The sequence below is a fragment of the Euprymna scolopes genome, unplaced genomic scaffold (genome assembly GCF_053919585.1).
Source record: "Euprymna scolopes isolate OS-2025 unplaced genomic scaffold, ASM5391958v1 sca7, whole genome shotgun sequence".
NCBI lineage: Eukaryota > Metazoa > Mollusca > Cephalopoda > Sepiida > Sepiolidae > Euprymna > Euprymna scolopes.
Window position 1 is genome coordinate 482,413 of NW_027633768.1, and position 17,506 is coordinate 499,918.

Genomic DNA, 17,506 nt, shown 5'->3' on the forward strand with positions numbered 1-17,506 from the left:
GTCTTCTGCGACCTTCAGCGGCAGGGGCGGATACGAGCTGCGGAAAAGCCTGTTCCACCGCTGGTACCCAGTGCGTCTCCTCTAACAGTGTACGACTCAGGAACGCCAGTCTTTCAGCATGCTTGTGACTTTTCAAGTCCGGCATTCCCAAGCCTCCCTCGCCAAGTTTCTGCGTACAGACCTGTCTACGGACATACGGCTTTCCTCCTTTCCACAGCAGTTTAAAAAGGAGGCGCTCTAAAGCCTTACAGCGGTCCGCAGGCAGGGGAAGAACAGATAAACGGTAAAGGATCAGCGGAAACACGTAAGTGGCGCATGCCTCCGCACGACCCTTCAAGGACAACCTCCTTCGAATCCAAGACACGACCGACGATTCGACCTTCGTCTGTACGTCTGTACCTCCGACCAATTCTTGTCCAACTGGAGATCCGGCCCGAACCACACGCCGAGGATCTTAACCGGGCCATCAGTCCAGCCGAACGCACCTGGAAGCGAGTTTACCCCGGTCCAGGCGCTCAACCGCAGGCCGACGGACTTGCTGCGATTGATCACGGCCCCTGTAACAACTTCGTACTCAGCGATCGCCTCTATCACCGCTTCGATGTCGTTACGACAAGCTGCGAAAACGGTGACGTCATCAGCGTACGCGGACACCCTGGCAAATCGGCCGCCAGGTAGAGCAATGCCGCGTAGGACTGGTCTCGCCGCCTCGTCCCTTAATTTGCGAAGGAAGGGCTCCAACGCCAGGACATAGAGCAGAGGCGACAGCGGACAGCCCTGCCGCACCGACCGAGAGACCCCAAAGGACTCCGACAACCTACCGTTGACTTGCACCACTACCGCGGGATCACGATACAGAGCAGAGACCCACTTGCGGAAGTCCGGACCAAAGCCGGCGGTTTCCACAACAGACCTCAGGAACCCATGGTCCACCCTATCGAACGCCTTGGACTGATCCAAATTGATCAGCGCGGCTTCCGTGTCGTCTTCTAAACCCTCTAAGATCAAGCGCACCAGGTGCAAGTTGTTCTGAATTGATCGACCCTTCACAGCGTAATTCTGATCCGGTTCGATCAAGTCACCGATAACAACCTGCATCCGGTTTGCGAGAACGCGAGCCAAAATCTTCACGTCTGCGTTAAGCAGAGTGATCGGCCTGTAATCGTCTAGATTCCCCCCTCCAGGTTGGTTCCCCTTCTTCAGAAGCGTGACCACTCCTTTGGTTACCTGTCTCGGGATCGAGCCCGTGACAAACCAGTGGTTAAACACGCCCGTCAGAAGGGGCACAAACATGGGCGACAGCCTCAAGAACAATTCATAGGGCAAACCATCAAGTCCCGGAGATTTGTTGAGGCCTACCTGCTTCAACGCAGTAATGACCTCACGCTCCGTAACCATCCCCTCGCAGCTAGCCGCTCGGTCCGCAGTAAGGCGGGGCGAGCCAGCCAAATAGCCGCCAAACTCCTGGCCGCGGAGTCTGGGTAGTTGGGTGAATCGCTCCTCCAGATGTTGTCGAAACCCGTTGCAGATCTCCCGCGCCGACACGAGAGAGCGCCCTTCCAGGTCTTTCACTTCCCGAATGTACCCATCCGAACCACGTCTTAAAGCAGCCCCACGCTCAACAGCGTCAACGTTCGCGGCTTCGTTGGAGACTCTTTTTAACCTAGCTCTAACTACCTGACCTGTGTATCGCTCGCTAGCCAAGCGATTCAGGTCCTCCTTTACTAGAGCTAGTTCTAGGGAATCCCCCCCTGCCACCGCCCGGGTCAGTCTATCGTCTAAGTGCCTTTTGGTCCGAGCCCTAACTAACGCGAGGCTTTGGCTATAGTGGACACAAAAGCGCCTAATGGTGACCTTAAGCTTAACCCACCAGCTACTCCCGGTAACCGCCCCCACTAACTCCCTCTGGATTAGTGTTGTCAGCCGCTCCCGGAAGTCTTCCGACTCCAACAAGGAGGCGTTCAACTTCCAGTAGCCAGCCAACCTAGGCCTATTACCTAACTTCAAACGGGCCAACACGAGTTTGTGGTCCGAATGACCTAGCCAGTGGAACGTGGGACAAGATAGAAAATCTACGTCGCCCCTTCTAATTAACATCCTGTCCAAGTATGTACTTGGACTGGAGGCCGCACTAGTATGCCACGTCCACATCTCCCTCCCGGGGTGATCCAGACGGAACCTATCGACCAGATCGCACGAGGCCATCAGGTCAGACAGGCTGCTTTCACACCAACCCGACCCTCTAACCCCCCCGACCTTATCTATGCTGGGGTCCAGGACGGCATTCCAGTCCCCCATTAAGACTACCCGCTCCGGACCCGAAGAGAGAAACACCTCCACCCGCCGAAAAAAGGAAACCCTCTCGCTGGGGATGTTAGGTGCATAAACTGCCACTATCCGGAACACGCCGCTTTTAACGGCAACATCGACCACGACCAGCCTCCCATGAGCGTCGGCGTGGATAACGGTAACCGTCGCAGACAGGGTGCGACTTACTAGAACAGAAACCCCACTGCTACGGAGATTGCCGTATGCTGAGTAAACGTCAAAGTCGTTGACCAGCACACTGCAATCCCCGGGCCCAACAAAGTGGGTCTCCTGCAACGCAGCTATATCTACCTCAAGGGCCACGAGATCCCTCAGCACGCGAGCAGCTTTGCTTCGAGATCTCATGCCCCTCGCATTCAAACTAGCCAGGTTCAAGCCCGTGGCCATGCTTCCCTACCTAGTAAAATTCGTCAACTAGGGGTCTGAAGTCCTCGGGGGACAGGACGTCAAAGGCCTGGCCAAGACTGCCCGAGAGCAGGTCGGACGTAAGCCGTCCGTCTCTAGCCAGGCCCCCAACGTCCAGAGGAAACGTAATTTTTAGAGCCCTATACAGGGAGGGGTGAACATAAATAGGGACCCGCCCCTCACTTTTCTTGGCTATTTGCCCTAGTGATGGGTGCTCCCCGTCGAATATCTTCAGCCCCTTAAACGCTGTTTTGCTGGCCTCCAGCATCCTCCATAGGGCTTTCGCTCGCCCTCCCCTATTTGGCCGGACGAACGTGATGAGCTGAGGAGCATCCGGGAAGTTTCTGGGATCAGCGACCTCCTTCTCGTCCACCTTTGAGAGGCTTTCGAGGGACTTGAGATGTTTTTTTTGTCTTCCGTTGAGGTCGCTGACCGTCTCACTCATCCTTACTTCACATATCCTTTCCCCCGGCCAGAAAGGAAACTTCCTTGTCTTCTCCTCTCTGGGGGCTGCCGGCTTCTCTGTTAGTTTTCTTACTGGCTCCTCAGCCTCCATCGGTGTTTCAGGGGCTTCGCCCGGCTCCTTTTCCTCTGGAGGCGTGTTGAATAGGGGAGGGGTGGCCTGGACATCCTCATCGGGGGCTGTTGGCGGATGCTCAGGGTCTTCTTCTGCCGTCTTTTCTCTTTTTGCATCCTTCTTGGATTCTCCTCCCTCTTCTCCTTCTGATTCGGAGGAGCTGACCCTGAGCTTCCGTTTGGCCGACACCGCCGCTCCTCTGGGTGTTGTTGTGGGAGCGGACACCTCAGCTATTTTCTTGGTCCTCCTGGACACCACCTTGCTCCAGGTGTCGGCCTCGTTCCTTTCTACTGCCTTTTCTTCGGCCGGCTTCTGCCCCTTGTTCTTCTTCTCTTCCTCTATCCTTTTGGGACAGAAGCGGGACACATGGCCCGGTTTTTGGCAGGACCAGCAGTGCGGTCTCCTCCCTTCTACCAGAACTAGCATGGTCCAACCCTCGCAAGATAGTTGGGAGGGGATCTTTTCTACCTCCTTCCTATCGACCCTCATCTCGAGCTTAATCTCCCCCATCCTTATTCCACGGGGCCCAATCACCGGCTGCACACTTTCAACCTCTCCATATTGGGACATCGTGGCACCCAGCTGGTCCTCCGAGATGAAGCTGGGCACCCCTTTAATCGTAACAGCTGCCCTTCTCTTAGACTTGTATTCCGGCCTCAGTCGAAATCCTTTCCATGTGAGATCCCCTTTTGACAGTCTCTCTGCAACCTCCCTTGATGGCAAAAGGATATCCCACATGGCAAAAAAACGCCGAACCATATACTGGGCCGGAATCCGCAGCTCTCCCAATATTTCCGCCATCTTCTCCTGCGGGATCCTGGTGAGTCCCTTCCCCTTCTCGTCGAAGGTGAGGAAGGCGATCGACCGCTCCTGTATGGCCTCTTGTACCCCTGGAACAATCTTCATCACGCTGCCGGACGCATATTCCTTAAAATTATTTTCCAGGAGGTCTTTGTAGTACTGGGGGGTCTTCTTCTTGCCTCCTGGAACCGCCGCACTTGTCTTTGCGCCCGACCATGCAGTTTTCACCTCTCTTTGTGCAGCCGGAATTGGGGAATCGTCCTTGGTGAGGGCTGGCCAATCCTCCGCACTGGCTGGTACTGCTTCCGTCGTTGACGCCCTCCCTGACCCCGGGGAGCACCCATCCACCACTATTACCTCCTCCGATTTTGCCTTTCTGAGGCCCTCCATCGACGGCTTTTGTGGGCTGTTCCTCTCAGATTGCGTTCCAGTTGGGGGACCCTCGTCCGGGACCCACCAACGCTTAACCGGCCGTCTACGGTTTTTCCGCGCCTCCTCCCAGGTCGCAGCCTCCTCGTCTCCTTTCGCCTCCCTCATGGAGTTCCTCCAAGCCTCCGCCACTTTCTCCCTTGTCATAGCCCCTGCTCTGCCTATAGCTACAGTTGGGGGGACTTCTATGATGGCAACGCTAGGACCCACCTCATTGGGGGTACCCCACGGGGCATCCCCCCCCGCGACCATCATTCTGCCTGCCTTAGCGACCGCTGCACTCGAACTGGGGTTGCCTTTACGGGCAGCAACCCCCGACACGCGTCTCGAACTGGGGGCGGCGACCCCCGCGACCGAACTCGACCCTTCCGAACTCACGCCAGTAGTCTCGACCACTGGACTGGGGGCAGCGACCCCCGCTCTCGATCCGACCTCTGGGGTGGCGACCCCGGGAACCCTTCTCGAACTGGGGGTGCCTTGCGGGATGGCACCCCCCCGACCCGTCTCGGACACTACACCTGGGGCGTCCCCCAAGGTGGCAGGAGCAGAGGCCTGCTCCATCTAAGTGAAGGCCCGGAGCCCAACTAGTGCCCGCCGATTCGGAAACCAAGGGACCTTCGCCTAAAAAGGCACGTCGGTGTCCCTTGGCCCTGCCGGCTGCTTAAGCTCTAGCTAGACCCCGGACTATCTGGAAAAAAAAGGAAAACAACAGTTAATAAACAAAACAAAAACTTAACAAGTTCTCAAGGAGGTCCAATCCCCAAAGAAGGGGCTGGTCCTCGCAAGAGCAAGACGCCAAAAGAGGCCAAAAAAAGAAAAAAGACTTTTGACCAAAGGCCAAAAGCTCCCAACTCGTCAACTAATAGCAGACCAGAGCAAGCACTGAAGAACAGATACTACACTTTGATCTTAGCCAGAAGAGGCCGAGAAGCGATAAAGGGGCTCCCTCCGGGGCCGGGGTCGTCAGTGGACCGGTCCGGGCGGCAAAGGTTGCGGGCAGAGCGACAACGACCCCCCTACCCCCGGCCCCTCTCTACTAGTGGAAGCGTCGATCGCAGGCAGCGGCCAAGGAGGGCCGCCCGCCCGCCTCCGTCATCCAGCTAATGAGACCAACGAACGGTCCATCCAGCCGAGCGGACCGAACCGAAAGCGAACGAAAGCAAAGCCAGCAACAACTAAGTAAAGGGAAGTAAGGACCAACAAAGTCGTTTAGTTTAGTAGTAAGATCAAAGTAGTAGTCAGTCTGTTTTTGGGATTGCGTTTTCTGACTCTTTCCCGAGCGAGCTGGGGTCAGAATCGGGGCTGTTAACTCCTGGAGGCAGTGCAATACCAGGCCAACCCGTGGAGAAGGGGGAGCAAGCTCCTAACCCTTGACCGAGTTCCAAAAATCAGTTTAATATCGTGATCCCTCCATGCGAGGGACCTATCAGATATTAAGCTGATAAGAACAGATACTACACTTTGATCTTAGCCAGAAGAGGCCGAGAAGCGATAAAGGGGCTCCCTCCGGGGCCGGGGTCGTCAGTGGACCGGTCCGGGCGGCAAAGGTTGCGGGCAGAGCGACAACGACCCCCCTACCCCCGGCCCCTCTCTACTAGTGGAAGCGTCGATCGCAGGCAGCGGCCAAGGAGGGCCGCCCGCCCGCCTCCGTCATCCAGCTAATGAGACCAACGAACGGTCCATCCAGCCGAGCGGACCGAACCGAAAGCGAACGAAAGCAAAGCCAGCAACAACTAAGTAAAGGGAAGTAAGGACCAACAAAGTCGTTTAGTTTAGTAGTAAGATCAAAGTAGTAGTCAGTCTGTTTTTGGGATTGCGTTTTCTGACTCTTTCCCGAGCGAGCTGGGGTCAGAATCGGGGCTGTTAACTCCTGGAGGCAGTGCAATACCAGGCCAACCCGTGGAGAAGGGGGAGCAAGCTCCTAACCCTTGACCGAGTTCCAAAAATCAGTTTAATATCGTGATCCCTCCATGCGAGGGACCTATCAGATATTAAGCTGATAAGAACAGATACTACACTTTGATCTTAGCCAGAAGAGGCCGAGAAGCGATAAAGGGGCTCCCTCCGGGGCCGGGGTCGTCAGTGGACCGGTCCGGGCGGCAAAGGTTGCGGGCAGAGCGACAACGACCCCCCTACCCCCGGCCCCTCTCTACTAGTGGAAGCGTCGATCGCAGGCAGCGGCCAAGGAGGGCCGCCCGCCCGCCTCCGTCATCCAGCTAATGAGACCAACGAACGGTCCATCCAGCCGAGCGGACCGAACCGAAAGCGAACGAAAGCAAAGCCAGCAACAACTAAGTAAAGGGAAGTAAGGACCAACAAAGTCGTTTAGTTTAGTAGTAAGATCAAAGTAGTAGTCAGTCTGTTTTTGGGATTGCGTTTTCTGACTCTTTCCCGAGCGAGCTGGGGTCAGAATCGGGGCTGTTAACTCCTGGAGGCAGTGCAATACCAGGCCAACCCGTGGAGAAGGGGGAGCAAGCTCCTAACCCTTGACCGAGTTCCAAAAATCAGTTTAATATCGTGATCCCTCCATGCGAGGGACCTATCAGATATTAAGCTGATAAGAACAGATACTACACTTTGATCTTAGCCAGAAGAGGCCGAGAAGCGATAAAGGGGCTCCCTCCGGGGCCGGGGTCGTCAGTGGACCGGTCCGGGCGGCAAAGGTTGCGGGCAGAGCGACAACGACCCCCCTACCCCCGGCCCCTCTCTACTAGTGGAAGCGTCGATCGCAGGCAGCGGCCAAGGAGGGCCGCCCGCCCGCCTCCGTCATCCAGCTAATGAGACCAACGAACGGTCCATCCAGCCGAGCGGACCGAACCGAAAGCGAACGAAAGCAAAGCCAGCAACAACTAAGTAAAGGGAAGTAAGGACCAACAAAGTCGTTTAGTTTAGTAGTAAGATCAAAGTAGTAGTCAGTCTGTTTTTGGGATTGCGTTTTCTGACTCTTTCCCGAGCGAGCTGGGGTCAGAATCGGGGCTGTTAACTCCTGGAGGCAGTGCAATACCAGGCCAACCCGTGGAGAAGGGGGAGCAAGCTCCTAACCCTTGACCGAGTTCCAAAAATCAGTTTAATATCGTGATCCCTCCATGCGAGGGACCTATCAGATATTAAGCTGATAAGAACAGATACTACACTTTGATCTTAGCCAGAAGAGGCCGAGAAGCGATAAAGGGGCTCCCTCCGGGGCCGGGGTCGTCAGTGGACCGGTCCGGGCGGCAAAGGTTGCGGGCAGAGCGACAACGACCCCCCTACCCCCGGCCCCTCTCTACTAGTGGAAGCGTCGATCGCAGGCAGCGGCCAAGGAGGGCCGCCCGCCCGCCTCCGTCATCCAGCTAATGAGACCAACGAACGGTCCATCCAGCCGAGCGGACCGAACCGAAAGCGAACGAAAGCAAAGCCAGCAACAACTAAGTAAAGGGAAGTAAGGACCAACAAAGTCGTTTAGTTTAGTAGTAAGATCAAAGTAGTAGTCAGTCTGTTTTTGGGATTGCGTTTTCTGACTCTTTCCCGAGCGAGCTGGGGTCAGAATCGGGGCTGTTAACTCCTGGAGGCAGTGCAATACCAGGCCAACCCGTGGAGAAGGGGGAGCAAGCTCCTAACCCTTGACCGAGTTCCAAAAATCAGTTTAATATCGTGATCCCTCCATGCGAGGGACCTATCAGATATTAAGCTGATAAGAACAGATACTACACTTTGATCTTAGCCAGAAGAGGCCGAGAAGCGATAAAGGGGCTCCCTCCGGGGCCGGGGTCGTCAGTGGACCGGTCCGGGCGGCAAAGGTTGCGGGCAGAGCGACAACGACCCCCCTACCCCCGGCCCCTCTCTACTAGTGGAAGCGTCGATCGCAGGCAGCGGCCAAGGAGGGCCGCCCGCCCGCCTCCGTCATCCAGCTAATGAGACCAACGAACGGTCCATCCAGCCGAGCGGACCGAACCGAAAGCGAACGAAAGCAAAGCCAGCAACAACTAAGTAAAGGGAAGTAAGGACCAACAAAGTCGTTTAGTTTAGTAGTAAGATCAAAGTAGTAGTCAGTCTGTTTTTGGGATTGCGTTTTCTGACTCTTTCCCGAGCGAGCTGGGGTCAGAATCGGGGCTGTTAACTCCTGGAGGCAGTGCAATACCAGGCCAACCCGTGGAGAAGGGGGAGCAAGCTCCTAACCCTTGACCGAGTTCCAAAAATCAGTTTAATATCGTGATCCCTCCATGCGAGGGACCTATCAGATATTAAGCTGATAAGAACAGATACTACACTTTGATCTTAGCCAGAAGAGGCCGAGAAGCGATAAAGGGGCTCCCTCCGGGGCCGGGGTCGTCAGTGGACCGGTCCGGGCGGCAAAGGTTGCGGGCAGAGCGACAACGACCCCCCTACCCCCGGCCCCTCTCTACTAGTGGAAGCGTCGATCGCAGGCAGCGGCCAAGGAGGGCCGCCCGCCCGCCTCCGTCATCCAGCTAATGAGACCAACGAACGGTCCATCCAGCCGAGCGGACCGAACCGAAAGCGAACGAAAGCAAAGCCAGCAACAACTAAGTAAAGGGAAGTAAGGACCAACAAAGTCGTTTAGTTTAGTAGTAAGATCAAAGTAGTAGTCAGTCTGTTTTTGGGATTGCGTTTTCTGACTCTTTCCCGAGCGAGCTGGGGTCAGAATCGGGGCTGTTAACTCCTGGAGGCAGTGCAATACCAGGCCAACCCGTGGAGAAGGGGGAGCAAGCTCCTAACCCTTGACCGAGTTCCAAAAATCAGTTTAATATCGTGATCCCTCCATGCGAGGGACCTATCAGATATTAAGCTGATAAGAACAGATACTACACTTTGATCTTAGCCAGAAGAGGCCGAGAAGCGATAAAGGGGCTCCCTCCGGGGCCGGGGTCGTCAGTGGACCGGTCCGGGCGGCAAAGGTTGCGGGCAGAGCGACAACGACCCCCCTACCCCCGGCCCCTCTCTACTAGTGGAAGCGTCGATCGCAGGCAGCGGCCAAGGAGGGCCGCCCGCCCGCCTCCGTCATCCAGCTAATGAGACCAACGAACGGTCCATCCAGCCGAGCGGACCGAACCGAAAGCGAACGAAAGCAAAGCCAGCAACAACTAAGTAAAGGGAAGTAAGGACCAACAAAGTCGTTTAGTTTAGTAGTAAGATCAAAGTAGTAGTCAGTCTGTTTTTGGGATTGCGTTTTCTGACTCTTTCCCGAGCGAGCTGGGGTCAGAATCGGGGCTGTTAACTCCTGGAGGCAGTGCAATACCAGGCCAACCCGTGGAGAAGGGGGAGCAAGCTCCTAACCCTTGACCGAGTTCCAAAAATCAGTTTAATATCGTGATCCCTCCATGCGAGGGACCTATCAGATATTAAGCTGATAAGAACAGATACTACACTTTGATCTTAGCCAGAAGAGGCCGAGAAGCGATAAAGGGGCTCCCTCCGGGGCCGGGGTCGTCAGTGGACCGGTCCGGGCGGCAAAGGTTGCGGGCAGAGCGACAACGACCCCCCTACCCCCGGCCCCTCTCTACTAGTGGAAGCGTCGATCGCAGGCAGCGGCCAAGGAGGGCCGCCCGCCCGCCTCCGTCATCCAGCTAATGAGACCAACGAACGGTCCATCCAGCCGAGCGGACCGAACCGAAAGCGAACGAAAGCAAAGCCAGCAACAACTAAGTAAAGGGAAGTAAGGACCAACAAAGTCGTTTAGTTTAGTAGTAAGATCAAAGTAGTAGTCAGTCTGTTTTTGGGATTGCGTTTTCTGACTCTTTCCCGAGCGAGCTGGGGTCAGAATCGGGGCTGTTAACTCCTGGAGGCAGTGCAATACCAGGCCAACCCGTGGAGAAGGGGGAGCAAGCTCCTAACCCTTGACCGAGTTCCAAAAATCAGTTTAATATCGTGATCCCTCCATGCGAGGGACCTATCAGATATTAAGCTGATAAGAACAGATACTACACTTTGATCTTAGCCAGAAGAGGCCGAGAAGCGATAAAGGGGCTCCCTCCGGGGCCGGGGTCGTCAGTGGACCGGTCCGGGCGGCAAAGGTTGCGGGCAGAGCGACAACGACCCCCCTACCCCCGGCCCCTCTCTACTAGTGGAAGCGTCGATCGCAGGCAGCGGCCAAGGAGGGCCGCCCGCCCGCCTCCGTCATCCAGCTAATGAGACCAACGAACGGTCCATCCAGCCGAGCGGACCGAACCGAAAGCGAACGAAAGCAAAGCCAGCAACAACTAAGTAAAGGGAAGTAAGGACCAACAAAGTCGTTTAGTTTAGTAGTAAGATCAAAGTAGTAGTCAGTCTGTTTTTGGGATTGCGTTTTCTGACTCTTTCCCGAGCGAGCTGGGGTCAGAATCGGGGCTGTTAACTCCTGGAGGCAGTGCAATACCAGGCCAACCCGTGGAGAAGGGGGAGCAAGCTCCTAACCCTTGACCGAGTTCCAAAAATCAGTTTAATATCGTGATCCCTCCATGCGAGGGACCTATCAGATATTAAGCTGATAAGAACAGATACTACACTTTGATCTTAGCCAGAAGAGGCCGAGAAGCGATAAAGGGGCTCCCTCCGGGGCCGGGGTCGTCAGTGGACCGGTCCGGGCGGCAAAGGTTGCGGGCAGAGCGACAACGACCCCCCTACCCCCGGCCCCTCTCTACTAGTGGAAGCGTCGATCGCAGGCAGCGGCCAAGGAGGGCCGCCCGCCCGCCTCCGTCATCCAGCTAATGAGACCAACGAACGGTCCATCCAGCCGAGCGGACCGAACCGAAAGCGAACGAAAGCAAAGCCAGCAACAACTAAGTAAAGGGAAGTAAGGACCAACAAAGTCGTTTAGTTTAGTAGTAAGATCAAAGTAGTAGTCAGTCTGTTTTTGGGATTGCGTTTTCTGACTCTTTCCCGAGCGAGCTGGGGTCAGAATCGGGGCTGTTAACTCCTGGAGGCAGTGCAATACCAGGCCAACCCGTGGAGAAGGGGGAGCAAGCTCCTAACCCTTGACCGAGTTCCAAAAATCAGTTTAATATCGTGATCCCTCCATGCGAGGGACCTATCAGATATTAAGCTGATAAGAACAGATACTACACTTTGATCTTAGCCAGAAGAGGCCGAGAAGCGATAAAGGGGCTCCCTCCGGGGCCGGGGTCGTCAGTGGACCGGTCCGGGCGGCAAAGGTTGCGGGCAGAGCGACAACGACCCCCCTACCCCCGGCCCCTCTCTACTAGTGGAAGCGTCGATCGCAGGCAGCGGCCAAGGAGGGCCGCCCGCCCGCCTCCGTCATCCAGCTAATGAGACCAACGAACGGTCCATCCAGCCGAGCGGACCGAACCGAAAGCGAACGAAAGCAAAGCCAGCAACAACTAAGTAAAGGGAAGTAAGGACCAACAAAGTCGTTTAGTTTAGTAGTAAGATCAAAGTAGTAGTCAGTCTGTTTTTGGGATTGCGTTTTCTGACTCTTTCCCGAGCGAGCTGGGGTCAGAATCGGGGCTGTTAACTCCTGGAGGCAGTGCAATACCAGGCCAACCCGTGGAGAAGGGGGAGCAAGCTCCTAACCCTTGACCGAGTTCCAAAAATCAGTTTAATATCGTGATCCCTCCATGCGAGGGACCTATCAGATATTAAGCTGATAAGAACAGATACTACACTTTGATCTTAGCCAGAAGAGGCCGAGAAGCGATAAAGGGGCTCCCTCCGGGGCCGGGGTCGTCAGTGGACCGGTCCGGGCGGCAAAGGTTGCGGGCAGAGCGACAACGACCCCCCTACCCCCGGCCCCTCTCTACTAGTGGAAGCGTCGATCGCAGGCAGCGGCCAAGGAGGGCCGCCCGCCCGCCTCCGTCATCCAGCTAATGAGACCAACGAACGGTCCATCCAGCCGAGCGGACCGAACCGAAAGCGAACGAAAGCAAAGCCAGCAACAACTAAGTAAAGGGAAGTAAGGACCAACAAAGTCGTTTAGTTTAGTAGTAAGATCAAAGTAGTAGTCAGTCTGTTTTTGGGATTGCGTTTTCTGACTCTTTCCCGAGCGAGCTGGGGTCAGAATCGGGGCTGTTAACTCCTGGAGGCAGTGCAATACCAGGCCAACCCGTGGAGAAGGGGGAGCAAGCTCCTAACCCTTGACCGAGTTCCAAAAATCAGTTTAATATCGTGATCCCTCCATGCGAGGGACCTATCAGATATTAAGCTGATAAGAACAGATACTACACTTTGATCTTAGCCAGAAGAGGCCGAGAAGCGATAAAGGGGCTCCCTCCGGGGCCGGGGTCGTCAGTGGACCGGTCCGGGCGGCAAAGGTTGCGGGCAGAGCGACAACGACCCCCCTACCCCCGGCCCCTCTCTACTAGTGGAAGCGTCGATCGCAGGCAGCGGCCAAGGAGGGCCGCCCGCCCGCCTCCGTCATCCAGCTAATGAGACCAACGAACGGTCCATCCAGCCGAGCGGACCGAACCGAAAGCGAACGAAAGCAAAGCCAGCAACAACTAAGTAAAGGGAAGTAAGGACCAACAAAGTCGTTTAGTTTAGTAGTAAGATCAAAGTAGTAGTCAGTCTGTTTTTGGGATTGCGTTTTCTGACTCTTTCCCGAGCGAGCTGGGGTCAGAATCGGGGCTGTTAACTCCTGGAGGCAGTGCAATACCAGGCCAACCCGTGGAGAAGGGGGAGCAAGCTCCTAACCCTTGACCGAGTTCCAAAAATCAGTTTAATATCGTGATCCCTCCATGCGAGGGACCTATCAGATATTAAGCTGATAAGAACAGATACTACACTTTGATCTTAGCCAGAAGAGGCCGAGAAGCGATAAAGGGGCTCCCTCCGGGGCCGGGGTCGTCAGTGGACCGGTCCGGGCGGCAAAGGTTGCGGGCAGAGCGACAACGACCCCCCTACCCCCGGCCCCTCTCTACTAGTGGAAGCGTCGATCGCAGGCAGCGGCCAAGGAGGGCCGCCCGCCCGCCTCCGTCATCCAGCTAATGAGACCAACGAACGGTCCATCCAGCCGAGCGGACCGAACCGAAAGCGAACGAAAGCAAAGCCAGCAACAACTAAGTAAAGGGAAGTAAGGACCAACAAAGTCGTTTAGTTTAGTAGTAAGATCAAAGTAGTAGTCAGTCTGTTTTTGGGATTGCGTTTTCTGACTCTTTCCCGAGCGAGCTGGGGTCAGAATCGGGGCTGTTAACTCCTGGAGGCAGTGCAATACCAGGCCAACCCGTGGAGAAGGGGGAGCAAGCTCCTAACCCTTGACCGAGTTCCAAAAATCAGTTTAATATCGTGATCCCTCCATGCGAGGGACCTATCAGATATTAAGCTGATAAGAACAGATACTACACTTTGATCTTAGCCAGAAGAGGCCGAGAAGCGATAAAGGGGCTCCCTCCGGGGCCGGGGTCGTCAGTGGACCGGTCCGGGCGGCAAAGGTTGCGGGCAGAGCGACAACGACCCCCCTACCCCCGGCCCCTCTCTACTAGTGGAAGCGTCGATCGCAGGCAGCGGCCAAGGAGGGCCGCCCGCCCGCCTCCGTCATCCAGCTAATGAGACCAACGAACGGTCCATCCAGCCGAGCGGACCGAACCGAAAGCGAACGAAAGCAAAGCCAGCAACAACTAAGTAAAGGGAAGTAAGGACCAACAAAGTCGTTTAGTTTAGTAGTAAGATCAAAGTAGTAGTCAGTCTGTTTTTGGGATTGCGTTTTCTGACTCTTTCCCGAGCGAGCTGGGGTCAGAATCGGGGCTGTTAACTCCTGGAGGCAGTGCAATACCAGGCCAACCCGTGGAGAAGGGGGAGCAAGCTCCTAACCCTTGACCGAGTTCCAAAAATCAGTTTAATATCGTGATCCCTCCATGCGAGGGACCTATCAGATATTAAGCTGATAAGAACAGATACTACACTTTGATCTTAGCCAGAAGAGGCCGAGAAGCGATAAAGGGGCTCCCTCCGGGGCCGGGGTCGTCAGTGGACCGGTCCGGGCGGCAAAGGTTGCGGGCAGAGCGACAACGACCCCCCTACCCCCGGCCCCTCTCTACTAGTGGAAGCGTCGATCGCAGGCAGCGGCCAAGGAGGGCCGCCCGCCCGCCTCCGTCATCCAGCTAATGAGACCAACGAACGGTCCATCCAGCCGAGCGGACCGAACCGAAAGCGAACGAAAGCAAAGCCAGCAACAACTAAGTAAAGGGAAGTAAGGACCAACAAAGTCGTTTAGTTTAGTAGTAAGATCAAAGTAGTAGTCAGTCTGTTTTTGGGATTGCGTTTTCTGACTCTTTCCCGAGCGAGCTGGGGTCAGAATCGGGGCTGTTAACTCCTGGAGGCAGTGCAATACCAGGCCAACCCGTGGAGAAGGGGGAGCAAGCTCCTAACCCTTGACCGAGTTCCAAAAATCAGTTTAATATCGTGATCCCTCCATGCGAGGGACCTATCAGATATTAAGCTGATAAGAACAGATACTACACTTTGATCTTAGCCAGAAGAGGCCGAGAAGCGATAAAGGGGCTCCCTCCGGGGCCGGGGTCGTCAGTGGACCGGTCCGGGCGGCAAAGGTTGCGGGCAGAGCGACAACGACCCCCCTACCCCCGGCCCCTCTCTACTAGTGGAAGCGTCGATCGCAGGCAGCGGCCAAGGAGGGCCGCCCGCCCGCCTCCGTCATCCAGCTAATGAGACCAACGAACGGTCCATCCAGCCGAGCGGACCGAACCGAAAGCGAACGAAAGCAAAGCCAGCAACAACTAAGTAAAGGGAAGTAAGGACCAACAAAGTCGTTTAGTTTAGTAGTAAGATCAAAGTAGTAGTCAGTCTGTTTTTGGGATTGCGTTTTCTGACTCTTTCCCGAGCGAGCTGGGGTCAGAATCGGGGCTGTTAACTCCTGGAGGCAGTGCAATACCAGGCCAACCCGTGGAGAAGGGGGAGCAAGCTCCTAACCCTTGACCGAGTTCCAAAAATCAGTTTAATATCGTGATCCCTCCATGCGAGGGACCTATCAGATATTAAGCTGATAAGAACAGATACTACACTTTGATCTTAGCCAGAAGAGGCCGAGAAGCGATAAAGGGGCTCCCTCCGGGGCCGGGGTCGTCAGTGGACCGGTCCGGGCGGCAAAGGTTGCGGGCAGAGCGACAACGACCCCCCTACCCCCGGCCCCTCTCTACTAGTGGAAGCGTCGATCGCAGGCAGCGGCCAAGGAGGGCCGCCCGCCCGCCTCCGTCATCCAGCTAATGAGACCAACGAACGGTCCATCCAGCCGAGCGGACCGAACCGAAAGCGAACGAAAGCAAAGCCAGCAACAACTAAGTAAAGGGAAGTAAGGACCAACAAAGTCGTTTAGTTTAGTAGTAAGATCAAAGTAGTAGTCAGTCTGTTTTTGGGATTGCGTTTTCTGACTCTTTCCCGAGCGAGCTGGGGTCAGAATCGGGGCTGTTAACTCCTGGAGGCAGTGCAATACCAGGCCAACCCGTGGAGAAGGGGGAGCAAGCTCCTAACCCTTGACCGAGTTCCAAAAATCAGTTTAATATCGTGATCCCTCCATGCGAGGGACCTATCAGATATTAAGCTGATAAGAACAGATACTACACTTTGATCTTAGCCAGAAGAGGCCGAGAAGCGATAAAGGGGCTCCCTCCGGGGCCGGGGTCGTCAGTGGACCGGTCCGGGCGGCAAAGGTTGCGGGCAGAGCGACAACGACCCCCCTACCCCCGGCCCCTCTCTACTAGTGGAAGCGTCGATCGCAGGCAGCGGCCAAGGAGGGCCGCCCGCCCGCCTCCGTCATCCAGCTAATGAGACCAACGAACGGTCCATCCAGCCGAGCGGACCGAACCGAAAGCGAACGAAAGCAAAGCCAGCAACAACTAAGTAAAGGGAAGTAAGGACCAACAAAGTCGTTTAGTTTAGTAGTAAGATCAAAGTAGTAGTCAGTCTGTTTTTGGGATTGCGTTTTCTGACTCTTTCCCGAGCGAGCTGGGGTCAGAATCGGGGCTGTTAACTCCTGGAGGCAGTGCAATACCAGGCCAACCCGTGGAGAAGGGGGAGCAAGCTCCTAACCCTTGACCGAGTTCCAAAAATCAGTTTAATATCGTGATCCCTCCATGCGAGGGACCTATCAGATATTAAGCTGATAAGAACAGATACTACACTTTGATCTTAGCCAGAAGAGGCCGAGAAGCGATAAAGGGGCTCCCTCCGGGGCCGGGGTCGTCAGTGGACCGGTCCGGGCGGCAAAGGTTGCGGGCAGAGCGACAACGACCCCCCTACCCCCGGCCCCTCTCTACTAGTGGAAGCGTCGATCGCAGGCAGCGGCCAAGGAGGGCCGCCCGCCCGCCTCCGTCATCCAGCTAATGAGACCAACGAACGGTCCATCCAGCCGAGCGGACCGAACCGAAAGCGAACGAAAGCAAAGCCAGCAACAACTAAGTAAAGGGAAGTAAGGACCAACAAAGTCGTTTAGTTTAGTAGTAAGATCAAAGTAGTAGTCAGTCTGTTTTTGGGATTGCGTTTTCTGACTCTTTCCCGAGCGAGCTGGGGTCAGAATCGGGGCTGTTAACTCCTGGAGGCAGTGCAATACCAGGCCAACCCGTGGAGAAGGGGGAGCAAGCTCCTAACCCTTGACCGAGTTCCAAAAATCAGTTTAATATCGTGATCCCTCCATGCGAGGGACCTATCAGATATTAAGCTGATAAGAACAGATACTACACTTTGATCTTAGCCAGAAGAGGCCGAGAAGCGATAAAGGGGCTCCCTCCGGGGCCGGGGTCGTCAGTGGACCGGTCCGGGCGGCAAAGGTTGCGGGCAGAGCGACAACGACCCCCCTACCCCCGGCCCCTCTCTACTAGTGGAAGCGTCGATCGCAGGCAGCGGCCAAGGAGGGCCGCCCGCCCGCCTCCGTCATCCAGCTAATGAGACCAACGAACGGTCCATCCAGCCGAGCGGACCGAACCGAAAGCGAACGAAAGCAAAGCCAGCAACAACTAAGTAAAGGGAAGTAAGGACCAACAAAGTCGTTTAGTTTAGTAGTAAGATCAAAGTAGTAGTCAGTCTGTT

The 17,506-nt window shown here is 55.6% G+C and overlaps 22 non-coding genes across 22 annotated transcripts; all 22 read right to left on the reverse strand.

The window, feature by feature from the left end:
- Nucleotides 1-5,283: 5,283 nt before the first annotated feature.
- LOC145275549 (U2 spliceosomal RNA) lies at nucleotides 5,284-5,475 on the reverse strand. Its single transcript, XR_013867352.1, has one exon. It is a non-coding gene; the product is annotated as a U2 spliceosomal RNA (small nuclear RNA).
- A 357-nt stretch (nucleotides 5,476-5,832) lies between these two features.
- Nucleotides 5,833-6,033, reverse strand: LOC145275274 (U2 spliceosomal RNA). Its single transcript, XR_013867118.1, has one exon. It is a non-coding gene; the product is annotated as a U2 spliceosomal RNA (small nuclear RNA).
- A 357-nt stretch (nucleotides 6,034-6,390) lies between these two features.
- Nucleotides 6,391-6,591, reverse strand: LOC145275275 (U2 spliceosomal RNA). Its single transcript, XR_013867119.1, has one exon. It is a non-coding gene; the product is annotated as a U2 spliceosomal RNA (small nuclear RNA).
- Nucleotides 6,592-6,948: 357 nt separating this feature from the next.
- LOC145275276 (U2 spliceosomal RNA) lies at nucleotides 6,949-7,149 on the reverse strand. Its single transcript, XR_013867120.1, has one exon. It is a non-coding gene; the product is annotated as a U2 spliceosomal RNA (small nuclear RNA).
- Nucleotides 7,150-7,506: 357 nt separating this feature from the next.
- Nucleotides 7,507-7,707, reverse strand: LOC145275278 (U2 spliceosomal RNA). Its single transcript, XR_013867121.1, has one exon. It is a non-coding gene; the product is annotated as a U2 spliceosomal RNA (small nuclear RNA).
- Nucleotides 7,708-8,064: 357 nt separating this feature from the next.
- On the reverse strand, nucleotides 8,065-8,265 carry LOC145275279 (U2 spliceosomal RNA). The gene has a single exon (XR_013867122.1). It is a non-coding gene; the product is annotated as a U2 spliceosomal RNA (small nuclear RNA).
- A 357-nt stretch (nucleotides 8,266-8,622) lies between these two features.
- On the reverse strand, nucleotides 8,623-8,823 carry LOC145275280 (U2 spliceosomal RNA). The gene has a single exon (XR_013867123.1). It is a non-coding gene; the product is annotated as a U2 spliceosomal RNA (small nuclear RNA).
- A 357-nt stretch (nucleotides 8,824-9,180) lies between these two features.
- On the reverse strand, nucleotides 9,181-9,381 carry LOC145275281 (U2 spliceosomal RNA). Its single transcript, XR_013867124.1, has one exon. It is a non-coding gene; the product is annotated as a U2 spliceosomal RNA (small nuclear RNA).
- A 357-nt stretch (nucleotides 9,382-9,738) lies between these two features.
- LOC145275282 (U2 spliceosomal RNA) lies at nucleotides 9,739-9,939 on the reverse strand. Its single transcript, XR_013867125.1, has one exon. It is a non-coding gene; the product is annotated as a U2 spliceosomal RNA (small nuclear RNA).
- Nucleotides 9,940-10,296: 357 nt separating this feature from the next.
- LOC145275283 (U2 spliceosomal RNA) lies at nucleotides 10,297-10,497 on the reverse strand. Its single transcript, XR_013867126.1, has one exon. It is a non-coding gene; the product is annotated as a U2 spliceosomal RNA (small nuclear RNA).
- Nucleotides 10,498-10,854: 357 nt separating this feature from the next.
- LOC145275285 (U2 spliceosomal RNA) lies at nucleotides 10,855-11,055 on the reverse strand. Its single transcript, XR_013867128.1, has one exon. It is a non-coding gene; the product is annotated as a U2 spliceosomal RNA (small nuclear RNA).
- A 357-nt stretch (nucleotides 11,056-11,412) lies between these two features.
- On the reverse strand, nucleotides 11,413-11,613 carry LOC145275286 (U2 spliceosomal RNA). The gene has a single exon (XR_013867129.1). It is a non-coding gene; the product is annotated as a U2 spliceosomal RNA (small nuclear RNA).
- Nucleotides 11,614-11,970: 357 nt separating this feature from the next.
- LOC145275287 (U2 spliceosomal RNA) lies at nucleotides 11,971-12,171 on the reverse strand. Its single transcript, XR_013867130.1, has one exon. It is a non-coding gene; the product is annotated as a U2 spliceosomal RNA (small nuclear RNA).
- Nucleotides 12,172-12,528: 357 nt separating this feature from the next.
- On the reverse strand, nucleotides 12,529-12,729 carry LOC145275289 (U2 spliceosomal RNA). Its single transcript, XR_013867131.1, has one exon. It is a non-coding gene; the product is annotated as a U2 spliceosomal RNA (small nuclear RNA).
- Nucleotides 12,730-13,086: 357 nt separating this feature from the next.
- On the reverse strand, nucleotides 13,087-13,287 carry LOC145275290 (U2 spliceosomal RNA). Its single transcript, XR_013867132.1, has one exon. It is a non-coding gene; the product is annotated as a U2 spliceosomal RNA (small nuclear RNA).
- A 357-nt stretch (nucleotides 13,288-13,644) lies between these two features.
- On the reverse strand, nucleotides 13,645-13,845 carry LOC145275291 (U2 spliceosomal RNA). Its single transcript, XR_013867133.1, has one exon. It is a non-coding gene; the product is annotated as a U2 spliceosomal RNA (small nuclear RNA).
- A 357-nt stretch (nucleotides 13,846-14,202) lies between these two features.
- LOC145275292 (U2 spliceosomal RNA) lies at nucleotides 14,203-14,403 on the reverse strand. Its single transcript, XR_013867134.1, has one exon. It is a non-coding gene; the product is annotated as a U2 spliceosomal RNA (small nuclear RNA).
- Nucleotides 14,404-14,760: 357 nt separating this feature from the next.
- On the reverse strand, nucleotides 14,761-14,961 carry LOC145275293 (U2 spliceosomal RNA). Its single transcript, XR_013867135.1, has one exon. It is a non-coding gene; the product is annotated as a U2 spliceosomal RNA (small nuclear RNA).
- Nucleotides 14,962-15,318: 357 nt separating this feature from the next.
- Nucleotides 15,319-15,519, reverse strand: LOC145275294 (U2 spliceosomal RNA). The gene has a single exon (XR_013867136.1). It is a non-coding gene; the product is annotated as a U2 spliceosomal RNA (small nuclear RNA).
- Nucleotides 15,520-15,876: 357 nt separating this feature from the next.
- Nucleotides 15,877-16,077, reverse strand: LOC145275295 (U2 spliceosomal RNA). The gene has a single exon (XR_013867137.1). It is a non-coding gene; the product is annotated as a U2 spliceosomal RNA (small nuclear RNA).
- Nucleotides 16,078-16,434: 357 nt separating this feature from the next.
- Nucleotides 16,435-16,635, reverse strand: LOC145275297 (U2 spliceosomal RNA). The gene has a single exon (XR_013867139.1). It is a non-coding gene; the product is annotated as a U2 spliceosomal RNA (small nuclear RNA).
- A 357-nt stretch (nucleotides 16,636-16,992) lies between these two features.
- LOC145275298 (U2 spliceosomal RNA) lies at nucleotides 16,993-17,193 on the reverse strand. The gene has a single exon (XR_013867140.1). It is a non-coding gene; the product is annotated as a U2 spliceosomal RNA (small nuclear RNA).
- Between the last annotated feature and the right edge of the window lie 313 nt (nucleotides 17,194-17,506).